The sequence below is a fragment of the Schistocerca serialis genome, chromosome 1 (genome assembly GCF_023864345.2).
Source record: "Schistocerca serialis cubense isolate TAMUIC-IGC-003099 chromosome 1, iqSchSeri2.2, whole genome shotgun sequence".
Lineage (NCBI taxonomy): Eukaryota > Metazoa > Arthropoda > Insecta > Orthoptera > Acrididae > Schistocerca > Schistocerca serialis.
Window position 1 is genome coordinate 272,739,226 of NC_064638.1, and position 21,957 is coordinate 272,761,182.

Sequence of the window (21,957 nt, forward strand, 5' to 3'; positions counted from 1 at the left end):
CATTTGATTTACATTTTTTTTTTCGTTTTGTAAACCCAAGATCAATGTAAGACTCAAAAAACAGAGCATCACATTTAAAAGTCACACTTATGCCGGAGGCAGGATCCCAATCCGCAACCTCTGCTTTATGGGCAGTGACGCCGACCCAAGACCACAAATGCCAGCAAATGTTAGTTATTTTTGTCTGTTAGAAAGACGTTTTCACAACAAGTTAATAACAAATTATAACACTCCTGACAAAGAAGATCGTGCAGTATCCCATAATTCATCAGCACAGAGAATGTCTTGATCTGTGGTGCAGTCGTTATTCTGGTAAATGAGACCTAGTCTACAATGTCAGTCCAGATCCTCCTTTGATAATGCTTCCTGCCACGATTGGCATTAGGCGTGATTGCACAAAAACTTCCGAGGATGTAGTTAATCTGAATTTGTGACATAAAATTTTAATGGAGTAACATCTGTCGCTGCAGGGCTCTCTGTAAACCACCGAGCGAGGTGGCGCAGTGGTTAGCATACTGGACTCGCATTCGGGAGGACGACGGTTCAATCCCGTCTCCGGCCATCCTGATTTAGGTTTTCCGTGATTTCCCTAAATCGCTTCAGGCAAATGCCGGGATGGTTCCTTTGAAAGGGCACGGCCGATTTCCTTCCCCATCCTTCCCTCACCCGAGCTTGCGCTCCGTCTCTAATGACCTCGTTGTCGACGGGACGTTAAACACTAATCTCCTCCTCCTCCTCCTCCTCTCTGTAAACCAAACTGGAAACTCTACACATTGAAGCTTTTCATTCTGGAGATAAAATATTTTATTTACGTCCAGGCTGAAGTTATCACCTTTTCTGTCGTTTCCGTTTACAATTACTGCCCAGAACGGCGGATCGCCTAAATTCATTGCACCTTCTAGCTCGAGTTAGACAGATGCTGTGTTACTGAACTGAAGGGGTGTCTATATTCTACTTTAATGGCAGCTAAAACTCGAAGAAGTAATTCTTCTCTTGGAGAAATCTTGCATCCATGTGCGCAATGTAGCATGCCATGCAACATCCTGACAGATTTAAATTTTGCCCCCCCCCCCCCCCCACACACACACACAAACACACACAAATGTAAAAAGGAGATACTTGAGAAAGTTACATGCTTATTCAAGAGACCTAAAAGCCACATTTTAGAACGCTGCATACTGTTACCTCTTAACACGTATTTTTTCTTTCAGAAAAAGCTGTCTTACGCTGTAGAAATCGTATTCTCCACTGTAAAAACATTTGGTGAAACCAGTAATACAACCAGTAATACATCGGGAAACTTATGACTACACATACAAGAATAGGAGGCAGAATTGCGAGTGAGAAATTATGCTAAGGCGAATAGGAAGGCATTAAATGTTCCCAGACATATTCCTTCGCCAGGAGTACATACGTCAATTAACTCTGCTGAGAATTTCATAGAGAAAGAGTTTGACACCAATATAGCCTACAGTTTCGCCTTAAAATGTAATATATTACGTCGTAAATTTTCCATCTTTGCTAGCAAGTTATTGAAAATATGTGTTTTTGAACTACGGAATCAGTTTTTCTTTAGTGAGACAAATTGTTCTTAGTGTTCGAATTAATTTTGTGAAGTAAACTGTTTGTTACGAAAACTGTGTATTGTCTGTGGTAAATACAGTGTAAGAAGAAAAAAACAATAAAAAAACACACCACGAAGGGTTTACCCAAGTGGGACGGAAATCAGCACCTGTGATGTATATGTACAGACAAACAAATTATTACAATTTCGTAGAAACTGGATGATTTATTCAAGAGAAAGAGCCTCACAAATTAAGCATATCGTGTTGGTTCACCTCTGGCCCTTATGCAAGCGGTTATTCGGCTTGATATTGACAGAGTTGTTCGCCCTGGAATCTCATTAACTGGAGTAGAATTGTCCTCAGCTATTGTGTAGCAGCTATAGGACTTTGTGTTAACGCTAACATTTTGAATGTGAAAATGTAGTCAAGTTAGCGCAAACACAGCAGAACAGGACAAAATAGTAAAAGGTAGCTCGCCTTCTGTGTGTCGTAATACCCCGATGTAATAATTATTTACCGTGGATTGCGTGGATAGGACGGACAATAGCGCGAAGTGTAAGTGTCGGCATCACGCTTCATAACACACTTTCGGCCATTCAGTATACAGGGTGGTCCATTGATAGTGACCGGGCCAAATATCTCACGAAATAAGCGTCAAGCGAAAAAACTACGTAGAACGAAACTCGTCTAGTTTGAAGGGGGAAACCAGATGGCGCTGTGGTTGGCCCGCTAGATGGCGCTGCCATAGGTCAAACGGATATCAACTGCGTTTTTTTTAAATAGGAACCCCCATTTTTTATTACATTTTCGTGTAGTACGTAAAGAAATATGAATGTTTTAGTTGGACCACTTTTTTCGCTTTGTGACAGATGGCGCTGTAATAGTCACAAACGTTTAAGTACGTGGTATCAAGTAACATTCCGCCAGTGCGGACGGTATTTGCTTCGTGATACATTACCCTTGTTAAAATGGACCGTTTACCAATTGCGGAAAAGGTCGATATCGTTTTGATGTATGGGTATTGTGATCAAAAGGCCCAACGGGCGTTTGCTATGCAGGCTGCTCGGTATCCTGGACGACATCATCTAAGTGTCCGGACCGTTCCCCGGATAGTTACGTTATTTAAGGAAACAGGAAGTGTTCAGCCACATGTGAAACCCCAACCACGACGTGCAATAAATGATGATGCCCAAGTAGGTGTTTTAGCTGCTGTCGCAGCTAATCCGCACATCGGTAGCAGACAAACTGCGCGAGAATCGGGAATCTCAAAAACGTCGGTGTTGAGAATGCTACATCAATATCCATTGCACCCGTACCATATTTCTGTGCACCGGGAATTGCATGGCGACGACTCGGAACGTCGTGTACAGTTCTGCCACTGGGCACAAGAGAAATTACGGGACGAAGACAGATTTTTTGCACGCGTTCTATTTAGTGACGAAGCGTCATTCGCCCACAGCGGTAACGTAAACCGGCATAATATGCACTATTGGGCAACGGAAAATCCACGATGGCTGCGACAGGTGGAACATTAGCGATATTGGCGGGTTAAAGTATGGTGCGGCATTATGGGAGGAAGGATAATTGGCCCCCATTTTATCGATGACAATCTAAATGGTGCAATGTATGCTGATTTCCTACGTAATGTTCCACCGATGTTACTACAAGATGTTTCATTGCATGAGAGAATGGCGATGTACTTCCAACGTGATGGATGTCCGGCACATAGCTCGCATGCGGTTGAAGCGGTATTGAATAGCATATTTCATGACAGGTGGATTGGTCGTCGAAGCACCATACCATGGCCCGCACGTTCACCGGATCTGACGTCCCCGGATTTCTTTCTGTGGGGATAGTTGAAGGATATTTGCTGTTGTGATCCACCGACAACGCCTGACAACATGCGTCAGCGCATTGTCAATGCATGTGCGAACATTACGGAAGGCGAACTACTCGCTGTTGAGAGGAATGTCGTTACACGTATTGCCAAATGTATTGAGGTTGACGGATATCATTTTGAGCATTTATTGCATTAATGTGGTATTTACAGGTAATCAAATGGTTCAAATGGCTCTGAGCACTATGGGACTTAACGTCTGAGGTCATCAGTCCTCCAGAACTTAGAACTACTTACACCTAAATAACCTAAGGACATCACACACACCCATGCCCGAGGCAGGATTCGAACCTGCGACCGTAGCGGTCGCGCGGTTCCAGACTGTGCCGCCTAGAGCCCCTCGGTCACATCGGCCGGCTACAGGTAATCACGCTGTAACAGCATGCGGTATCAGAAATGATAAGTTCACAATGGTACATGTATCACGTTGGAACAACCGAAATAAAATGTTCAAACGTATCTACGTTCTGTGTTTTAATTTAAAAAAACCTACCTGTTACCAACTGTTCGTCTAAAAATGTGAGCCATATGCAGTTGATATTCGTTTGACCTATGGCAGCGCCATCTGGTTTCCCCCTTCAAGCTAGACAAGTTTCTTTCTTTGAAGTTTTTTCGTTTGACACTTATTTCGTGAGATATTTGGCCCTGTCGCTATCAATGGATCACCCTGTATACTTTCGTTTCGCTATGTAAACAGTGCACAGCTCAGTAGCCAACTAGCGAAGAACAGCGAAGGACGTGGTCGGTGTATACGATGGCCAGCTGATAGTAACATTCCCCGAAAGCGAGGCAAGTGTGCTAACAACTGCGCCACATCGCTTGATGTTTTTGAATTCACAAGTTTTTCGTGTTACATCGCATTGGATTTAGGAATACTTGTAAATTCAACCGACCGAACCGCATTTATGTAACTGTATTTTTACTTTTCCGAGGGTCAGGAAGAAATGTGAGAGTATGCATCTAAAACACTAGTCAGCAGCCGAAGCAGTCAATGAGCTGATGCAGAAGTTGGTGCTGCGACTGCGCGTGCCCGCGGCGCGGAGTGGCGCTGGCGTGCGGTCTCGGTGTGAGCTGGCGGCTGACACGCGGTCACGTGACTGGCCGTCCCGGCCCGAGCCGGGGCCCCGCAACGCGCTCGCCGGCTAGTGCGCAGAGTGCTGCGGGCGTGACAGGATTGTGCGATCGGCGCTCTGGGTTCAGCCGGCAGTCCAGCGTTGTGTGTGTGATCCTGTGCGTGTTCTCTCTGTTTGTGTACGTCGCTGCCGTGTTCTGCCGGGCTGCCTGCGAGGAACCGGCTCAGCAGAGGTGAGCAAAGCCGCGCTGCTGCGGCACTGCTAGAGCTGTAGGCGCGCACGGGGCAGTGGAGAGTCTGTTAAGGACGTGACCGATGATTCTTCCCTTTCAAGTACACATCTGTGGAGGAAACCTGTTCGGGTTCGTCTCAGCAGACAGTATAGAGCTGGCAGCAAGTCTGGAGTAGAAGTACCTTCTTGCGGCTACGCCCATCAGATAAACCGCCTGTAAGATACGGCTTGTGCCAGAACGAGTTTGTCAGCAATTGCTGCTGCGCCCCGCCTCGCAAATTTTTCAGACGTGCTTTTGGTCGTCAGATTTAAGTGTGAGCGACGACTGCATGGAACTGAAATAGAGATGTCGTTCAATTTTCGTTTTTGCTGAGCTATTTTCCTCGGTGGGTTCTGTGTTTCTATTCCGTGTGTATGTTTTAGTTTTCAAGTGTAGAACCATCTTGTTGAGTGTGATGCAGGGAAATAACTCATATAGCCCTTTTGCTCTTTATAAGTACTAGTACTTTAACAATTTTTACCTACTTAATGTATCTTCCACACGACATTTAGGAACTAATCCGTCGTCAATTATGACGTTTATTCTTATTTATTTATTGAACCTGAGCTATCAGGCCCTTGTGCATGGGACGAGGGTTTAAAACACACAGTACTAAAGCCTAAGAAATAACAAATTCGATATGAGAAGCAGCATTAAAATGTTTTGACGGTCTGTAGTTTTAGTTATCCCCAATTTCTAATCACACTTTAGTGTTGAGAAGAACAGCTTGGGAAATTCAGTATGTGATGTTCTCCGGAAACCTTTTTCTTTGGGATTCACGGTTGTCTGAGAGGAGTATTGCACAGTGGACAGAACATTTGCTTCACAAAATGCCATCCAATCTTTCTTCGCCGCCCGTCAAACATCTCCTCACTGTTAGAAGTAACTCCCCACCCTCACCAGAGTAACCAGACTTCGAAGTCAATATGTATTATTCGAGTGGCCACTGTAAGCCATGAAATGTGCTAATGGATTACTCTAGCTATTTAGTGCAAACGAACTTTTCTCCCGTTATGTCAGCGGTTCCCGACCTGGGGATAATTACTCCCTCAGGGGTACACTGAAATTGTGTGAGGAATAAAAGACGAAAGGGTTCAATTGTGTTTCGGTCACAGAAACTAAATTATTTTTAAAAAAATGATTATAGATACCACAATTCTGTAAGAGTGTAATACTGGTTACTTAATTTACTTATATTTTTCAAATATTAGCAATTAAGCGTTACGCAATTGAGGTTACAGGTTGTGAAAGGAATGCATGAACATCCCTTCGTCACATAGTTCACCCACTAAACATGTACTTTGCTCCATGCATGTATGACAGTAAAACTGAAACATATGCATCGCATATGCTTAAATATCTCATGAAAATGCCGTTTCAGAGTTGGTAGTTCTCGCAATGGACCAGAAACTGCTTCGTTGTTCACTTCGCAACCGGTAGACGAACTAATTGACAACACAACACACTAGTAACTGTAATGGCTACTACATTGCCGCATAGCCTAAACATTATTATTATTATTATTATTATTATTTGCGACCTAGGTCATATGCAAAAAATTGACAGCCTCAAGTCTTCAAATTTCTGCCATTTCAGAAATACTGAATCCAGCAATTAATGATTTACAAGCAGTAAGTATGGTGCACAGATTTTAACTGGGTTGATTTTAAATACGGGTGCGTGTTGTCCATGAAGAGTGTCGCGAGGGAGAGCAGTTAGTGCAGAAGGAGCTTGTATCATTAGTTTGTGGTTTAATCAAACACCTACGAGAACTAAATGTCATTTATTCGTCATTTTGAAACTAATTGTTGAAAGAAAATTTATTTACATTTTACAGTTTAGTTTGGCGCTAATGTTGATGGGGGGAGTTGTGTTTATGGTTTCAGAAGGGTTGGGAATCACTGCTGTAGATGGATTCAGAGATCCAGCCCACACCCTAGAACAAAATCTTGGTACATTTTGTTCATTTAATGATTTTTATCTCTTCCCAGTTTCTATTTTATGTTGCTCAAAAATAAAATAAATGGTAACCAGCGGCGGATATTCTTAAAAGGATTGTAGCCTGTATACAAGTCGCAATAAATGTTATTTTCTGATTCAACAGCTTCCATTGCATAGGCATGCATCAGTAAAATAATTAGTCCTAAGTAGAATCCTATTTTGTACTTCTCATTGATGAAATCTTGTCGCGATGTAAGCTAGGAGTGGCAGCGTCGTCTTGCAGCAACTTTTCAACTAGTTTCCTACTCTTGGTCAGTAGAAGTGTCATGTTCCTGTGGAGTGCGAACTTCTGTTATCGCTTGACCGCAGTGTCCCGCTTTTCAGGACACAACCGGGAGCCAATCGCGTGCGTGTACTGCGCTGAGTCTCCAGTTTCATGTCCCAAGTGAGGTAGCGCAGTTGGTAAGGCACTGGAATCGTATCCCTGAGGGATGGTATTTAAATCTGCTTGTGACCATCCACAAGATGGACAAACATGACAACATACTTTCTACTAACGGAGGTTTGCTCTGTCTGTGGTGAAGCCGTCGTCGGCGGGATGTTAATCATTTTGCCTTCCTTTTTCTAGTGGGTTTGCAAATAGTCGTGCAATTGCTCGCTTTTATACACTAAGCTGGTTTCAATTTCGAAATTTTGGTGTCAGAAGGACACGTGCAAATCTGGCTGTAGTTAAATGTTGATGAGAAAAGAACGAAGTGTTGTTGATATCAGCGGTCTCTTACAGTAGTTCAGTATTGTAATGTTTTAGTGATATTTGAACCGTTAATGTCAGTTTTGTCTTCAAATAATGTTATGGTTTTAAATAACTTTGTGTTATTTTCTAATGGTTTAACACTACTTCGTGCGTTCTATACTGAATGCTCCATTCATGTTGAACCAGAAAATGTAGGTCAGATCTTGCAGGTGTGTCGTATGTTGGGGGAGGGGAGGGGGGGGGGCGGCTGCTGCCCAAGGTGAAAGTCTAGTTGTGCAGTGCCAAAGTTGGTGAATGTGCATACGATGTTTTAGTTGTACGTAACGTAGCCTCGAGGCATCTCATAGGTTGAAATAAGTGGCGGAGTTGGCGAGGCCAACGAATCAAAAATCAGTTTAATTCTTGCGGCTCACTTTTACCGGTGCTGGATTACTATGAGAAGTTAATTTCCGACATTTTGATTTCATAACAGGCCACAGCAGGTGAGTAGTATCGGTAGGTTCATTGTAGCCCAATCCATCGTATTACAGGTTTGATTGCATCTGACAGGCTGAAATTGTTTGGTACCAACGCCAGTACTCTCACCCTTTGCGGGCAGTGTGGAGTCTAGAAGAAATGGGGATGATCCCGCAAAAAATTGGACCTTTGGGTCGGTCTGCACACGCAAGTGTTTGGGTCTCCGTCCAGGGCGACTACAGCTTATCACATGTAAAATGATCGGTGTGTGCTCTGCATAGATATAAGTAATTTATTAACCACTTCTGCAACTCGTTGCAAAATTAAAGATTATGGAAGTTTAAGTTCGCAGTGGTGCGGGATTGAGGGAGTGGTTAAAGATGGAGAAAATTACTGTAATCACGACCTGCGTTGAGCCTATTGATAGGTAACCAAGTGGTTGTAGACAGGTAATAGTATAGCCACCCTTCCTCTCACTGTGACGAAATTTGGGGGTGGGGGGGGCAAGCCTTAGAAAGAGACACGGCTTGTTTCTTTCCTCCGCCTTTACACAATCCGAACTTGTTCTCCGTCTCGTTAAATCGTGATCTTCGTCCCTTCGAGCGTAGGAACTGCGCCCATGTCGGTCACAGGTTATCCGATTTTTTCCGCGCTCATAAACGCGCGAACTGCCTGAACGAGGTGGCGTTCAGAGCGACGATGTTGGGGGCGCCGTTGCTACCTGTGATATTGGGAGCGTGAGCGAAGGCTAGAAGGGGGCGCGTGGCGCGGTCGCCGTATCGATTGGACGTGGGGTGGGAGGCGTGGGCGGCCGGCCGGCCGCCGCATTGGGCGTAAGGCAGGCTGGCTGGCCCGTCCCATTGCGGGCCGACGAGGTCGACAACCTCTGCGACCTTGCTCCCTCATACCGCCTTGTTGCTCCTCACTGAAAGTCTCCACGGCTGTCACGTGTCCAGGACCGTGGTACGCAGCCTTTCCTGAAGATGGAGCCGACTGCGCTACGCGCCCGTGCATGGGAATTTCCCATCTGCGTAGGTAATTTCTGAATTCCGCAAGCCGCCTCAGTGTGTGGCGGTGAGTGCTTTGGTCATCACGTTCGCCCATGCCGACGTGGTGACCATCACAAAAGTTCTGTTGTCGCCTCCATGATTTTAGTTTCAGTCGAGGAGATCACGCTATGTTATGTTATGATGTCCGTACGTCTGGATAGGATTACCCACTAAAACTGCCCCTCTAGGAGATAGAAGTGGTCAAAAAGCGGACCAAGCGTGGTGAGTTTGGGGCCGAGGGGAAAATAGTCCTGAGGCAAGCGCCAAGGGAAAAACCTTCGCGATAGTCTGGATGTATAGTAACACCAGTAGCGGTTTCCTTGCTATCTGCGACAGATCATGTAAGGGTAAGGATGTGGTTAGTTTTTTCGGTATCGTGCTCGGTACGATTGTCATAGCTTAAGTCGTCATAAGAGAATATCCAATCGAGGAGGGGTACTGCAGGGGCTGGGTACCTGTTAAGTCTTTTGGGCCAGCTACGGCGTCTGTACCTGTAACATGCCAAGGTTGTCGTATGAGTGGCCAATTGGTCATAAATCGATCGTACAATGTTTGGGATATTGTTGGGTTTTCTTTGCATTTAGTGTGGAATGCAGCTTCCCTGGCATTGCCAGTTAGTTTTTCTGTAATGCTGGGGTTCACCAGTATTTGCTTTGTTGGCGTGCTTTTGCTAGTCATAAGTGGGTAATCGTCCCTAGCAAAGACTATTTTTGGGCGATGATGTATGCTTGGGTAGCACAGATAGTAGAGGACTAGCCCGTGAAAGGCAAAGGTCCCGAGTTCGAGTCTCGGTCCGGCACACAGTTTTAATCTGCTAGGAAGTTTCATAGTAGCGCACACTCCGCTGCAGAATGAAAATCTCATTCTGGAAACATCCCCCAGGCCGCGGCTAAGCCATGTCTCCGCAATATCCTTTCTTCCAGGAGTGCTAGTTCTGCAAGGTTCGCAGAAGAGCTTCTGTGAAGTTTGGAAGGTAGGAGGCGAGGTACTGGCAGAATTGAACCTGTGAGGATGGCTCGTGAGTCGTGCTTGGGTAGCTCAGGTAGTAGAGCACTTGCCCGCGAAAGGCAAAGGTCCCGAGGTCGAGTCTTAGTCCGGCACACAGTTTTAATATGCTAGGAAGTTTCATTTTCTTATATTTATAATGAAGGGACTGAGTGCCTCGGGTTCTTGTACAGTGTCGTAAGGCCAGTTCTTTGAATACCTCCGTGACATTCTCAAGGCGATAGTCTCTCTGAAGGTTTGCAGTGCGTGTGTATCGTGGTGCAATGGTTACGATACGTAGCACCATGTTCTGTATGTCCTGGAGGCTTCGCAGGCGGGGAGCTGTGTGTCAGCACGAATCTCTCTAATTTTACCGTCATGACTTTGTCGCGAGATATACGTAGAAGGAAGCAATATATTGCTTGACTCATCCAGGAGCGTACATTCTCGGAACTTCAACAATAAACCGCACCGTGATGCAAGACGTTTCTCTAGCAGCGCCTGCCGCTGCAGATGGGTGACCATCTCCGTGATACTTTCGTGCTTGCTAAATGAATCGTTAAAGGGACGCACTGCTCTTCTGTGGAACTTCCGTATTTGCTCTATCAGTCCTATCTGGTATCCAGGCTGACGAGCAGTAATCAAGAATTGCTCGAATGAGGGGTTTGTAAGCTTCCTGAGGATTCTCGCAATGAGTCTGTACGACATCTGCTGTACCTGCGAATAGTTTTATGTTGTCGTTCTACTTTCAGTTCATCCTAGAGATTTTACGGGCATGACTGCAGCCATTCATTCTTATGCAATATTGTATCCATGCATTAATGAGTCTTTCTACATATTCATGCGCAGCACGTTATACATATGTTTAAGTTGAGGATCAGTTGTCATTCCCTGCATCATGCGGCGATCCCCTACAGATCTCCCTGAATTTCGCTTCAATTTTCTAGTGTTGCGCCTTCTCTGTATACAACAGCATCATCCGCGAAATGTCTGAAGGACCTTCCATCGTTTCCCACTCGGTCGTTTTTATGTATCGTGAAAAGTAACGGTCTTACAACACTCGACTGAGGTACGTTCGAAGTAACTTTATATCTGAAGTTTTCTTTCCGTTGATAACATGCTGTGTTCTGTTTACTAGAAATCCTTGGCCCAGTCACACAGCTGGTGTGATATTCCGTACACTCATATTTTGTTGATTACGCGGCAGTGCGCAACTGTATCGAGCTTCTTCCGGAATTCAAGGAACACAGCATCGACATGGGCGCCCGTCTCTCGTGCTTTCTGGGCCTCGTGGACAAACTGGGTTTCACAGCATCGTTGTTTTCGGAACACAAAGTGGCTCCTGCAGAGGAGATTTTCGGTCAATATAAATGTCATAACGCACGAGCATGCAACAACTTCCAAAATTTTACAACAATCCCACGTCAGGGATGTAGGCGTATACCTTTGCGCTTCTATTCTACGAGCCTTCTCGAAAAATTATGTTTATTTGTTTCTCTTATTGTGAACAATAACGCTACAGTAATTTATTGAAATGTGGAAGTTACTTTGAGTATTGCGCCACTCCAGCCATTTCCCGATGGAAGAGTCGTATATGAGCCACTTAGAGCCGAAGCAGTATAACTGAATTTCTCCAACTTCAGGGAAATTTAGAGTAAAATCATGCTCTACAATAATTCGTGATTCATTTGATGAAATGTACAAATGAAATAATGACGTTTACTACAGACATTTTAGTTATTTGTACCTTAAATTACTTTTTGTAGTCTCTAAAAGTTGGAGTACCACTTTTCCTCTCAGAACTTTGTTCACGGTGAAATATAAAGTGGTATATCAAGAGTTGTACCACTTTTCTTACAAACGTTTTGGTAAAGTTGAATACCTGAGGGGGAATACGCCGCTTTTTAATCTCCGTAGGTGCAATTTATTTATAAAACATCAACATGCTGTGATACAGTAAATGTCAATCTGCACTTACTGCCATCAGTATGCACCTTTCTCTCACAAATTTGAGTTAAAATAATTGCATTATTATTGTTAATTACTATAATGCTACCTACTGAGTCTGATAGTTCAGCAGTGCGTTCACCTACGAATTATAAATAAATTGTTGTTTCTAAATGTCAAAATTTCTTAAAAATGTAATGCTTATCATGCTGATATTTCAAGAGGCTTTATAATGGAGCATGTCTTTTCGATTTCACCGTCCACATCATCTTCCTCTGCCAAAGAGTCGATATGTCTAGGCCTAGATTCCTGAGCCGAACTTGCAGTTGTCAGTTGTTTGAAGAAAGCGCGGTGCACCGGAGGAATGTATGGGAGAAGTATAATCATGTCTTTCCTTTTTGCCTCGGTGACGAGTCGCACAGCATTGTTGAGAGGGAGGAGTTTTATGGTTTATGTATTTAATGTGAGTCAACACTGCTTGATTCGTGTAGGGTTTAACCTAGACTTCATGGAGTGCAAACTTCCTTTGTAAAGACAATTTCTGCTTTAACAGCATCTGGATATTACAAATCTAAAGAAAGAAAACTATGCAGATACTTACTAGCACTGTTGCAGTGCCTTTTTGATTTAAGAGCTTAAATAAACACGCAGAATAACACAGAACAACAAGATCATTTGGCTTTACTGCTTGACTTATACCACTATTCTCATGAACGCACTTCAGTCAGGCGTGTGAGGAAGAATGCATTTGGAGCTCTCTATTGGCTCCTGTGGGAGCTATCGTTATACCACTTCACAATAAATTTCCGTGCACTGTGAGCAAACTAGAAGGTATAACTCAAAAACTATAATTTTTTGGCTTGGACCACTTGGGTTCTCAACGGCTCATATACCGGGTGGTTATAATTAAAGTGCAGGTTCTCACGGAGATCCATGTCGCCCATAATTATGTGGCAACGAAACTTGGTAGATATGCTAACACGTTGATGCAGAACTGATTTGCGCTGGAAACATATTACTTCTAATTTTGGCCACCAGATGCAAATCTGGCGCTGTACAGTATCTCGTCGACGTCTCTGGTGCTTGTACACAACAAATTGTGTAAACGATAGTTAATAATAAAGTAACATTATGGCTTTCTTACTTGCTTCACCTTTTCTGCTCACGTCGAGTTTCTAATCCATTACATATTTCTATGCGCTTTTTTGCATCCACAGCGCCAGATTTGCACCAGGTTGTCACAGTTGCAGCTATTTTCACAGCGTAAATCGGTGTCACATTAATACATTACAATATCTACTAAATTTCGTCGCCATGTGACATCTACAGCCCACACTGAACATATGTAACTGCACTTTAATTTTAACCATCCGACGGAAACACAAGACGCACAGGAAAATTACTCCACAGAACACAAAATATTCCAAAATATAGGGCGACTCAAAAAAAATTCGTCCGATGTCCGAAGATTTCATGAACGCCGCCGTTGGGTAAGCAGCTGCAGCAGCAAGTCGTATACTCCTAGCTCACTCATTTGTTACATAGTTTAATTCTTAATTTCTGTGCGTGTTTTTGGTACTTGCATTGTTTAATTCATAAATTTCGGTCGTATTATAGTATTTGAGAGTGTAGCATCGCGTTTTAGTACCTGAATAGTGTAAATTCGCGTAGTCTCCTTCCGCCGCCGAGCAGTGTCAGCAGTGCGCAAGTAGCAGCATTACTGCATTTACTAGGCAATCTTGTATTTTAATAACCGTTTAAATTTTGTCGATTTGTTTGCTCTCTCTGTAGATTAGTTCAGACGTTCTTTGCAAAACAGTTTTTAGCATGGATAGGGACTGCAACTGCTGTGTTCGGATGCAGGCTGAGTTGGCATCCCTTCCTCCCAGCTTCAGGCAGTGTTGGCTTCGGTCACACAGCTTGAGGCTGTTGCCAATGGGCATCACTGTGGGAGTCCGGATGGGGGTTTGTCGGGGACGGCCAGCTCGTCCCACACATCCCCTGATCGGACTACGACTGTGGTTGCCCGGGATACTTCCCGCATTGAGGCTGATCCCTCACCTGTGGTAGAGTGGGAGGTCGTCTCAAGGTGTGGCAGGGGGCGAAAGACATTCCGGAGGGCTGAACGGAAAGCCTCTCCAGTTTGTCTGACGAACCGGTTTCAGGCTCTGTCTCAGGCTGATACTGATCTTCGGCCTGACATGGCTGCTTGTCCTGTTCCAGAGGTAGCCCCTCAGCCTGCAAGATCCGGGCAGTCGCAGAGGGTGGGCTTACTGGTAGTTGGGAGCTCCAACGTCAGGCGCGTAATGGGGCCCCTTAGGGAAATGGCAGCAACAGAGGGGAAGAAAACCCATGTGCACTCCGTGTGCATACCGGGGGGAGTCATTCCAGATGTGGAAAGGGTCCTTCCGGATGCCATGAAGGGTACAGGGTGCACCCATCTGCAGGTGGTTGCTCATGTCGGCACCAATGATGTGTGTCGCTATGGATCGGAGGAAATCCTCTCTGGCTTCCGGCGGCTATCTGATTTGGTGAAGACTGCCAGTCTCGCTAGCGGGATGAAAGCAGAGCTCACCATCTGCAGCATCGTCGACAGGACTGACTGCGGACCTTTGGTACAGAGCCGAGTGGAGGGTCTGAATCAGAGGCTGAGACGGTTCTGCGACCGTGTGGGCTGCAGATTCCTCGACTTGCGCCATAGGGTGGTGGGGTTTCGGGTTCCGCTGGATAGGTCAGGAGTCCACTACACGCAACAAGCGGCTACACGGGTAGCAGGGGTTGTGTGGCGTGGGCTGGGCGGTTTTTTAGGTTAGATGGCCTTGGGCCAGTACAGAAAGGGCAACAGCCTCAACGGGTGCGGGGCAAAGTCAGGACATGCGGGGACCAAGCAGCAATCGGTATTGTAATTGTCAACTGTCGAAGCTGCGTTGGTAAAGTACCAGAACTTCAAGCGCTGATAGAAAGCACCGAAGCTGAAATCATTATAGGTACAGAAAGCTGGCTTAAGCCAGAGATAAATTCTGCCGAAATTTTTACAAAGGTACAGACTGTGTTTAGAAAGGATAGATTGCATGCAACCGGTGGTGGAGTGTTCGTCGCTGTTAGTAGTAGTTTATCCTGTAGTGAAGTAGAAGTGGATAGTTCCTGTGAATTATTATGGGTGGAGGTTACACTCAACAACCGAACTAGGTTAATAATTGGCTCCTTTTACCGACCTCCCGACTCAGCAGCATTAGTGGCAGAACAACTGAGAGAAAATTTGGAATACATTTCACATAAATTTTCTCAGCATGTTATAGTCTTAGGTGGAGATTTCAATTTACCAGATATAGACTGGGACACTCAGATGTTTAGGACGGGTGGTAGGGACAGAGCATCGAGTGACATTATACTGAGTGCACTATCCGAAAATTATCTCGAGCAATTAAACAGAGAACCGACTCGTGGAGATAACATCTTGGACCTACTGATAACAAACAGACCCGAACTTTTCGACTCTGTAAGTGCAGAACAGGGAATCACTGATCACAAGACCGTTGCAGCATCCCTGAATATGGAAGTTAATAGGAATATAAAAAAAGGGAGGAAGGTTTATCTGTTTAGCAAGAGTAATAGAAGGCAGATTTCAGACTACCTAACGGATCAAAACGAAAATTTCTGTTCCGACACTGACAATGTTGAGTGTTTATGGAAAAAGTTCAAGGCAATCGTAAAATGCGTTTTAGACAGGTACGTGCCGAGTAAAACTGTGAGGGACGGAAAAAACCCAGCGTGGTACAACAACAAAGTTAGGAAACTACTGCGAAAGCAAAGAGAGCTCCAGTCAAAGTTTAAACGCAGCCAAAACCTCTCAGACAAACAGAAGCTAAACGATGTCAAAGTTAGCGTAAGGAGGGCTATGCGTGAAGCGTTCAGTGAATTCGAAAGTAAAATTCTATGTACCGACTTGACAGAAAATCCTAGGAAGTTCTGGTCTTACGTTAAATCAGTAAGTGGCTCGAAACAGCATATCCAGACATTACGGGATGATGATGGCATTGAAACAGAGGATGACACGCGTAAAGCTGAAATACTAAACATCTTTTTCCAAAGCTGTTTCACAGAGGAAGACCGCACTGCAGTTCCTTCTCTAAATCCTCGCACAAACGAAAAAATGGCTGACATCGAAATAAGTGTCCAAGGAATAGAAAAGCAACTGGAATCACTCAATAGAGGAAAGTTCACTGGACCTGACGGGATACCAATTCGATTCTACACACAGTACGCGAAAGAACTTGCCCCCCTTCTAACAGCCGTATACCGCAAGTCTCTAGAGGAACGGAGGGTTCCAAATGATTGGAAAAGAGCACAGATAGTCCCAGTCTTCAAGAAGGGTCGTCGAGCAGATGCGCAAAACTATAGACCTATATCTCTGACGTCGATCTGTTGTAGAATTTTAGAACATGTTTTTTGAGTATCATGTCGTTTTTGGAAACCCAGAATCTACTATGTAGGAATCAACATGGATTCCGGGAACAGCGATCGTGTGAGACCCAAATCGCTTTATTTGTTCATGAGACCCAGAAAATATTAGATACAGGCTCCCAGGTAGATGCTATTTTTCTTGACTTCCGGAAGGCGTTCGATACAGTTCCGTACTGTCGCCTGATAAACGAAGTAAGAGCCTACGGAATATCAGACCAGCTGTGTGGCTGGATTGAAGAGTTTCTAGCAAACAGAACACAGCATGTTGTTATCAATGGAGAGACGTCTACAGACGTTAAAGTAATCTCTGGCGTGCCACAGGGGAGTGTTATGGGACCATTGCTTTTCACAATATATATAAATGACCTAGTAGATAGTGTCGGAAGTTCCATGCGGCTTTTTGCGGATGATGCTGTAGTATACAGAGAAGTTGCAGCATTAGAAAATTGTAGCGAAATGCAGGAAGATCTGCAGCGGATAGGCACTTGGTGCAGGGAGTGGCAACTGACCCTTAACATAGACAAATGTAATGTATTGCGAATACATAGAAAGAAGGATCCTTTATTGTATGATTATATGATAGCGGAACAAACACTGGTAGCAGTTACTTCTGTAAAATATCTGGGAGTATGCGCGCGGAACGATTTGAAGTGGAATGATCATATAAAATTAATTGTTGGTAAGGCGGGTACCAGGTTGAGATTCATTGGGAGAGTGCTTAGAAAATGTAGGACAACAAAGGAGGTGGCTTACAAAACACTCGTTCGACCTATACTTGAGTATTGCTCATCAGTGTGGTATCCGTACCAGATCGGTTTGACGGAGGAGATAGAAAAGATCCAAAGAAGAGCGGCGCGTTTCGTCACAGGGTTATTTGGTAACCGTGATAGCGTTACGGAGATGTTTAATAAACTCAAGTGGCAGACTCTGCAAGAGAGGCGCTCTGCATCGCGGTGTAGCTTGCTCGCCAGGTTTCGAGAGGGTGCGTTTCTGGATGAGGTATCGAATATATTGCTTCCCCCTACTTATACCTCCCGAAGAGATCACGAATGTAAAATTAGAGAGATTAGAGCGCGCACGGAGGCTTTCAGACAGTCGTTCTTCCCGCGAACCATACGCGACTGGAACAGGAAAGGGAGGTAATGACAGTGGCACGTAAAGTGCCCTCCGCCACAGACCGTTGGGTGGCTTGCGGAGTATAAATGTAGATGTAGATGTAGGAATATGGGTTAGGGATAAGAAAAACCGATCGGTTAAAACTGATACCGATATGTTAATTCTGGATAACCGGTATTTTTCAGTATTTGTTTGGCCCCATTTATAAGCGGTGCTTTTTATTTTTTACTAATAACCCTGTAAAAAACGAAATATAAGTTAGCCGTAGCAGCAGTGCTAAAAATTTTTCCTTTTTTAAATACGCCTTTTTTTAAAGTGGACTAATTCTTATTCGGTGCTTTTTGAATAACAATGACGACAGAAACGAGCAACAAACATATAGCATGAGTATTTGCGCAGCATTGCTGAGACAATAAGGTCCCATGTTGCCGTGTGTCGTGGCTTAAGGTTTGTGTGTGCATGTAGTGTGCAGTACTTGCCCCACCTGGTCTATACTACAGTTTCTCTCTGTCGCCGGCGGACATAATGGCACCAACCTAGTACGAAAATATTTTTACGAAGTGGCGTAGGAATGGAGTACAGTGCTTCTTTTGCTTAAAAGATTAAAGATTTGTCTGCTAGTTCTGTGGAATAATAAAAGGAAGTTAGTTGTGATAACATTAAAAAATTAAGAATTCATTCATAGTATATGTTAAGAATAGAAAGTAGCTGAGCTGCTTCCCCTGTCTACATAATAGGCATTTATCTGCTTGTAGTCCTTGAAAACGGACATATTAACACGGGAAACAAGAGTTCTTCAGCCTCGGTTTAACCATTTAACACTGACTGTTCATAATGCACAAATAATGGTATGGTCCTCGATTTTATGATTTTTGAGCAGAGTTTCACAAAACCGGAATCAGTACGTCAATACTGACTTTTTTTAGTCTTCAGTCACTTCTCACTTTTTGGGAAAAGCAGCGAACGATGGATGGACAAAGATTTCTTTTATTTGCCTATTTAATGTAATATTTTGATTCTGTGTATCTCGAAGCTGAGAGAAGCTTCTCAGTTTTTGTTCGATTTCGAAGTTTATTACAGGAAACAATAGGAATAAAAAAATCGAAAATGTGTTATTTCGAATGGTGTTAACACTCGGGTTAAACTGGCGTGGAAAAAGATATAACCGAAAACCCGTTGTTTCTTTGATCACCGCCATCCCTAACTAGGGGTACATTTTGACCTACGCACAGGACTACAAATTTTATATTTTCAAAAATAACCCATTTTGCAAGGGTACATCGTTTACACGCATGCGCATTAGACCTTGGGGTTCTTTTTACAAGTTTTCATTTAACTTTCAGAACTATTCGCTATGCTCTCCACCGGACTCACGAAAACACCCAGACATTAGTGAAACTAGGTTCAAATGGCTCTGAGCACTATGTGACTTAACATCTGAGGTCATCAGTCTCCTAGAACTTACAACTACTTAAACCTAACCAACCTAAGGGCATCACACACATCCATGCCCGAGGCACGATTCGAACCTGCGACCGTAACGGTCGCGCGGTTCCAGACTGAAGCGCCTAGAACCGCTCGGCCACACCGGCCGGCAGTGAAACTGGTTCCATAATTTTGCGAGTACCAGAGTGTCTGGAGTTACTTTATTCTGTGCTATTACTGTGTCGCAGTTTATACAAGACAGTTGGAAGGGGAGGCATGTAGATGGAGTTTTTCACGAATCCTCACTAAATTATGTACTGTAAGATCAGGCGACCTTGGTGGTCGATAGTATAACGGAATATCCATATTCTGCAGGATGTGCACTGGTGTACTCTCCGAAAATGATGACACGCTGTTGTAACTGAATTGCACCTGTTGAAAAGAACGACACAAAACGCCATTGGCTGCCTTCTTACCGCAGTTTCTACTCAACGCACATTGGGTAATTACTGAATGAGTTATCGACAGCTGGGAGACTCTTACCGACAAAACACATGAACCGGCAACTTACAACTGGCGCCAAGGTAAACTGTAGTCTCGATGCGTAAGTTGTCTTAACGGAACATATCAGCTCACGTATGTTCTTGCCCGCTGCTGACAAGTTACTACGTAACGTACTCGAATCATCTGGTGAATTACTGAGACAAGACGTCGAAAGCCTGTCATGATGCTATTTGTTACCCGAGACTAAGATATGCAAAGAAAGAATTTCGTTATCTAATCGTTTGCCGTTGTTATTATCAGTTGCGTGCGCGAAGAGTCAGTAACAGCAGTGGATCAGATATGAATTAGCTTATCTTTAGATTCGCAGCAGCGCTTGACAAAACCTGCATATAGGATGACAGAACGTGCAGAAGACCTTTCCTTCTCTGCTGAATGGGGTGGCTCGGTAAGAATTTAGGTTTTCCGTGATTTCGATGGAACCCTTTAAGGCACAGGCCGGGGTGATTCCTTTGAAACGGCACATCATACTCAGCAATTGGGGGCAGGGTACTTCAGATACCACCAACTGATCACCGCTTTCCTGTTGCACACGCGAATGGCGCGTGTGAGGAATGATTATTGGTAAGCCTGTGTATTAGGTCGAATTTTCTCGGAGTGGTCATTTCGTGAGATTTGTGTGGGAGGAAGTAATATGTTGCCCCCGTCTCTTACCGAAATGTACTCTCCCGAAACTTCAGTAGTAATCCTTTTCGTGATGCACAACGCCTATGCTGTACCGTCTGCCACTGGAGTTCGTTGACACCTCTGTAACGTTCTCTCGCCGACTAAACCAAACCGTGACGAAACGCGCCGCTCTTTATTGGATCTCTCTCTACCTCCCACCTACTCCCTCCCTCCCATCCCAAACTGATGAACAATACTCAGGAATCGCCCGAACAAGCGCTTTGTAAGCCACTTCCCTCGTGGATGAGTTAAGTTTCCTTAAGATTTTTCGTATTACGTTCTGTCTGGCATTTGCTTTTCCCACAGTTTCTTCTGTGTGGTGATTCCACGTATGGTCGCTCTAGACATTTTACTGTAGGTACTATGTGCAGCAATTTGTCATAAATAGTGTAACTGCTAAATTGCAGATTTCTTGTCCTGCGTATGCGTAATGTGTTACATTTACTTACGTTCAGGGTCAGCTGCCAGAACCTGCACCGTTCATCAATCCTCTTCAGGTCATTCTACAAATCGATACTGCCTTTCGGCGTTGCTACTTTTGGCACTTTTCCTTTCCTTCGCAAATCTGAGCTCCCGCTCAGTTTCTAATAACCGCGTCATCGACTGAACATTAAAACTCTGATCTCCATTTAACCTACATCCATACTCTGCAAATCACTGTAAAGTGCATGTCGGGTACTAATTCGCCATAGAACCACATTTTAAGGTTTGTTTCCATTCGCGAGAAGAGCGCGGGAAGGATTTACATCTACATCTTCGTCTACGTGGATACGGTGCATATGACACTTAAGTGCCTGGCACGGGTTTCATCGAACCACCGTTATAATAATTCTGTTATTCCACTCTCGAACAGAGCGCGGAGCCTGCTGGTGTGGCCGAGCGGTTCTAGGCGCTTCAGTCTGGAACCGCGCGACCGCTGCGGTCGCAGGTTCGAATCCTGCCTCTGGCAGGCTCGCCTCATTTGCAGTGCCGACACGGCCCGTCCTCGGCAGTTTCCCTGCCACATTAGTATCAGACCTGGCGCGGTCGGTGCATCGAGATGTGGCCGAAGCGTCACACGTCCACCCTATCTGTCCTGCGACGGCCGTCTGTGGAAAATGCCAGTGTGAAATGAACTAACTACGTGCACAGTGGATCAAGGGAAATGATATCGTGAAATGATGCCAATGCAAACCGTAACCCGTATTTTCCTGCGAGTAGTCGTCTTAACCATTAGGCTGTGCGAGAACACATTTTATCTTAACAGCCGGCCGGTGTGGCCGTGCGGTTCTAGGCGCTTCAGTGACCGCTACGGTCGCAGGTTCGAATCCTGCCTCGGGCATGGATGTGTGTGATGTCCTTAGGTTAGTTAGGTTTAAGTAGTTCTAAGTTCTAGGGGACTGATGACCTCAGATGTTGAGTCCCATAGTGCTCATAGCCATTTGAACCATTTTTTGAACAGAACGCGGAAAAAACGAACACTTAAATCTTTCCGTGGGAGCGCTGATTTCCTTTATTTTATTGTGATAATCGGTCCTCCCCCTGTAGCGGGGTCAACAAAATATTTGCGCATTCAGGGGAGAAAGTTGGTGATTGAAATTTCGTGAAATGCCGCCACAACGAAAAACGCCTTTGTTTTAATTATGTCCACAGCAAATCCTGTACATGTGCGTGAGACTCTCACCTGTTTGTTGATAATATAAAATGTGTTGTTCTTCTTTCAACTTTCTCGATGTGCTCCGTTAATCCTATCTGGTAAGGACCCCACACCGCGCAGCAGTACTCCAAAAGAGAACGGACAAGCGTAGT

The 21,957-nt window shown here is 44.6% G+C and overlaps 1 protein-coding gene across 9 annotated transcripts in view; it reads left to right on the forward strand.

The window, feature by feature from the left end:
- Window positions 1–21,957, forward strand: part of LOC126467819 (protein hu-li tai shao) — a 426,171-nt gene that overhangs the window by 19,643 nt on the left and 384,571 nt on the right. For 4 of the 9 annotated variants that reach the window (XM_050096497.1, XM_050096495.1, XM_050096501.1 and 1 more), the window contains exon 1: window positions 4,595–4,767. The exons of 2 other annotated variants lie outside the window; for them this stretch is intronic. The gene's annotated coding sequence lies outside the window, so the exon portion shown is untranslated. Of the gene's footprint in view, window positions 1–4,594; window positions 4,768–21,957 lie in introns of those variants that run through there. 3 more of the 9 variants (XM_050096502.1, XM_050096503.1, XM_050096504.1) reach the window with 1 other exon arrangement.